This window comes from Semicossyphus pulcher, unplaced genomic scaffold, assembly GCF_022749685.1.
Source record: "Semicossyphus pulcher isolate SPU_LCO1_2020_fin unplaced genomic scaffold, fSemPul1.0.p SCAF_12, whole genome shotgun sequence".
Taxonomy (NCBI): domain Eukaryota; kingdom Metazoa; phylum Chordata; class Actinopteri; order Labriformes; family Labridae; genus Semicossyphus; species Semicossyphus pulcher.
The window spans coordinates 148,214-153,428 of record NW_027211626.1 but is presented as its reverse complement, the minus strand read 5'-3'; positions in this window follow the sequence as shown (position 1 = coordinate 153,428).

Genomic DNA, 5,215 nt, shown 5'->3' with positions numbered 1-5,215 from the left:
TTCGCCAAACGCTACTGTTTTCATCCACCAGGGGGCGCAGGAGACTTCACACAGGCGTAGGCTGCATTTACGTGGTATCGGATATAGGAAAAAATAGTTTTGGATTGGGAAAATTCTCGTCAAACTCGGAAAATCAGAGGAATTTTTTTGGGAGGGGGGGGGTTACAACACTTTTTGCTGTTCTATTCATATTGCTCACAATATTGATTCAAATGGCATTAGTCTGTTGTTGCAACCTTGAAAAGGGACGGTTGAAAGGTCTTAAAAGGGGCAGTTTTTAGAATAGTATTACGGTATGATTTATTATTAAAAGATAAATACATTTTAATCCATTAAGTAAAATTAATCAATTATTTATTTTTAGGGGTTTTTGCTTTGAATATAGGCCTACCTAAAATTAATACAGGCCTACAGATGTTGTTCAATCTTTTTATATTTAAATGAGACACAGGAAGGATAGAAGAATTATAATTTTAACAAACTTTTATTACACATGTATTTATTCTGCATTAATTCTCCATCAAAGACTTGCTATAACCGTCCCTTTTTGCAACTATTCAGTCACCCCTAATTGTGCTTGATGGTCTAAAACTTCACATACTGAAATAACAATGTTTGGCTCATTTTTTAATTTGTAATGAAGTATTAGGCTGTAACCATTAGTTGTTTTCCGTGCAGTGACCTACCTTGGTTGCCATAAAATACAACACATTTTATTTGTAACGCCCATGCTGTTTCCACATTTTGACTTTAAACTCGTAAACACACCGAAATCTGAAAAACGACTTCCCTGATCGGTAACTGGGACCACCGAGGCGCACATGAATGCAGCATTATAATTACTGAAAACGATCAATGCATACAGATGAAGACAGGCAGCAACCAATACATGCAGAGGGGCGATGATCGATATATTTTCAGCTTGGAAACAGCAATCAATAAGTTAACTTGAAATATAAAAGCAAGTATTGGAATCCAATTAGAAAGCAATATGTGTTTTATGGAAAAATAGTCAAATCAATCGATTATGCTCCCAAATAAAACCCCGATGCTGGCTTTTTCTCTGAGGTTTGCTTCTGCAAAGTGCCCCTGCTTTTAGGATAAAGATTAAACCACGTGATGAAGAGATTACCACGTATTTTATTTTTTGAAGTAGCCGGATTAATGGATAAAAAATGAGTCCTTAGTGCCTGTCAACTTTATGATTTAGCCCAACTAGCGCGCGCAGAACAGCAGAGTCATCCCAGACAAAAAGTGGGTTAGCCGGTTTAACGTTTAGGTGAGCCGACAGCAGCTCTGCAAACAGGGAATTCCGGGAAGGATTTTTTATATCTCCGTATTTCTGTGACATTATGCTCAAATATGGACATAAACTTGTTGTAAAATCAGGAGGATGCTGTCTGTTCCAGGACACGCCCTGTCGCTGGAAAGTGCTCTCTCCATCGCGCAGTCTAGTCTAGTCTACCAAACCACAGGCTGAATGTTTCCCTGCGTTTAATCCCGCTAAATGACAGCTGAAACTTCGGGTTCAGATAATATCAGGCTGTCAACCGGTCTTTTTCTCTCTGTCAGAGCTGCACCGGACCATCTCCTCCTGCTCATCTCCGCAAAGAAAGAAAGAGAGGCTCTACCTACCGGGCATGTCTGCTAGAGGTGAGTGTCTTTTGCCGCAGAAGCCTTCATAACAGCACATACAGAGGAAAAAGTCTCTTCATTTTAAGGGAGGAGGGGGGTGTGGGTTCAAAGGAGGACGAGATGGTGAAGGGAGCCCATTTGCGTCGTGTTTCAGGAGGATCAGGCTGTGATAATGACTCTGGTAGTGTAAGTAGGTTACACCGGTGCATGGCTGAAACTACAGCTTCCACTGCTGCAGCCTCACACAGCCTACAACTTATTCTGTCCATAAGAACACTTTACTATAAATAGACCTCACTTTAATAATCCCTGCTGTGATAATAAACCCGCTCTGACTGCTGTTTGTTTGTCAATGTGATTTTGTCTTTAATCAGGAGTGGTACATATCATTAGTGACTGCACACAGCCTAAATAAGCTCCTTAAGGACAGACAGCAGACGGTGTGCATGATATGCAACTGTTTGGATTAGTAAAATAGTCAAATCTGATCACTGTATCTGTCAGGCGATTAGCTGGTGAGGTGACAAAAAGAACCATCTAAGCAACGAAAATGCAAACTCTAAATTGGTCTGATTCGACAGGCTTGTTTTCATTCTACATTTAAACCCCATTTAGTCCCCTTGGAAAACATTTGGTCTGTGTTCAAATGACACGTAGGCTATCTCAGAAATGCAAGTACCTTATCTGCACTTAGTTTTCCCTTGTTGCGTGCTGCCTGTGTTCTCTGTCTTGTGTATTTAGTTTTTAAAATGCAGTGCGGTCTTGGTCTCCCTCAGAATGTAATCTTGGGGCACTTCCTGGTTAAATAACGGTTAATAAATGGAGATAGAAAAGTCGTTTCTGAGGGTGACTGATTGCAGACGATGCAGGTGGACGTGTTTGTTCCCATCAGGTGGTCTCTGTGTTCTCTGGCAGAAGAGATGAAGAGCCTCCAGCTGTTCCTGCTGCAGCTTCTGGTCTGATTGATTGACAGCTATATGCAGAGTTTTACATTAACATGCAGGTTTTTATAATAAATCTGGATTCGTCATGATGATTGTAATCCTGTTATTGTGTAAAACATCAACCTCTTATACAGAAGTTCAGTCTGTACTGTCACTCCAAGATGGCTTTGAACTCGGCCATCATTGACGTGGCTGCTGTATCCGTCCTCCACAGCTGCTGCTGGAGATCGATGGAGCTCAGAGCCCACCGCCTGATAGCCCCCCTGTGGTACAGAGATCTGATTAGCCAGTTAAAGCCCCCTGCAAGCGGCCAATCATTATTCATGAGGAGTAACAACCTCAACCTTTACAGGAGGATCGTGAAGAGCCAATTATCTCTGTACCTATTAAATTATATCAGTAATATCGTCTTCAGGCTCAACCTACACTTTAGACTTCTGGTGTGTTATTCTTGATTATCTAACATCCAGAAATATAATAAATGTTGTTGTTCAAAAATGACTCAAATGACTCACTGCTCCCTCCTACTGTGCCTTTATGATCACCAGCCCCTCCCTCAGTTGTCCAGCGAGTATCGACCTTTACAGTGCTCTCAGTCTTGCTGTCACCGACCCCCCGCCCCTCGCCCCCCCACCACTCTTATCAGCACAAGGCCATCAGCGTTTACCTCAGCAGGCCTGTCCTTCCATTAGTCAGCCCACTATAGACCCCGCGGACAGACTGCTCTCTGGACGTTTCAGTGTCATCGTGTTTCCTGTTTTCTTTTGTCAGGAGTCACTTTGACCTGTTTTTTCTAAGATGAAATCTTTATAAAAGCATTATCCCAGGGATGTTGACAGTGTGTTTTATTTCAGGTGCTTTCACGTCAGTTCCTACCTGTGATTGTGTTGAGCACTCCCCTGCACGGGCTGCCACCAATAAATCAGTGTATGACAAACAGGAAACGAGCTAACAAGCCAGGTATGGTGAGCACACACACAGCTAGCTGCTAATCAGTGCTAACATATAAACAAAAGACTGAGCGTAGAAACAGTGTGTGAGACGTGTTGGACGGTCTGTTCGTCCAATAAAGCGCACACAGATTATCTGTCTGATATTTACATGAACAAATCTCCAAAAGGCTCCAACAGCACAAACACGGCCCAGAGGTTACGTTCAGTGACTGAGTTAGCTGAGGGGACACCTAGCAGACAGCTAGCAGCTCCCAGCTGTCACTCAGAGAGGCCACGCCCCTAATGCTGCATCACTGTAAGCCTTAATATAATGTAAACAGGTGAGTTGTATAAAGATTCTCCCCGTACAGTTGTCATGAAGAGAGAAATGAGCTATAGAGACCCAAACTGTTTTTTGTACCAGGCTGTAAACATGTTTATTTCTGCTGTAAAGTTTAACATGGGGCTCTATGGGGACTGACTCACTGCTGGAGACAGCCTCAAGTGGACACCAGAGGAACTGCAGGCTTTGGGACTTCTGTGTTTGGCTTCATTACTCAGCCTGGGTGGTTTACACTTGAGTTCAACCACAGAGAGTGAGAGGGTTAGGGTTAGTGTTGTGTTCAAGGTCACCTCAGAAGTGGCATTTGAGGGATGGCGGCCGTTTCCTGTCAAACTCCTCCGTCTTCATTCTTTGTCTTTGTGTGGAAATCACCTTAAAACCACAGTTTGGCCACTTAGCTTAATCTCTGAATGTGTTGTTATAGTTAGCTGTTCTGCTAGCATTGCTCTTCTCCTGTTTGTGCTGGCCGTTCGAATGAGGGTGAATTTATTGTTCATCTCGGCCCATTTGAGCCACTTCTCCCTGCTGCACCGCAGAATCTTAGGACAACATGCTGGACTGCAGAGTTCTCACGTGTGGGCTCATGTTGTTTCCAGCTGCTCCTGGACCGTTGCATATTTTTACTTGTTAGTTTGAACATCTGGTTTCATGGATCTTTCTGAAGGCTTACAGGAAAGCTGTGCTGAATTTGTGTATTTCAGGTTTTTCTTTCTCCTCTAATGACAGCTTCAGATGAATCTCAGCCACATGAATCAGAGTCTCATTGTTTAAACTGTTGATGTTCAGAAACATTATGTCAGATTTTGACATATTTTTGTGTAACTTGCTGAAGACAGTTGGTGTAACTTTAGCTCTTTTTTGAAATAGACCAGAGCGCTCTTTGGAGGAATGATGTGTGAAAGAAATCGTTGGATGTCTGATGATCTGCTTTAGGAGCAGTCCTAAAAGTCCTCCACCTGAAGCCATCACCAGTCCATCTCCAGTGTGCCCTGCTCTGAGCTCCTCCTCCACCCCGCCCCTGTCTGTTAGCGCCTCCTGCACAGCGTACCTGTTACTCTGCAGTAATCCTGATGATCAGTGTGGATGGAAAGGGAGGCTCCATTCTGCAGTGTAGTTCCTCCTCCCTATCCGACCACTGGAGAGGGCTGCTCACGCTCCAACAGCACGACCCTCTGCATCAGCACTTTTCCCCTGCCACTGTGTGTGTGTGTGTGTGTGTGTGTGTGTGTACTGTAAGTGTGAATATGAGGGCTGGTGTGCGCGCGCATGCATGTGTCCTGGCCAAAGCCTGAATAATAGATGAGCAGGGGAAGGAGTAAAAGCTCTGCCGGACGCGACGGTGTGTGTGGGAGTGTGTAGAG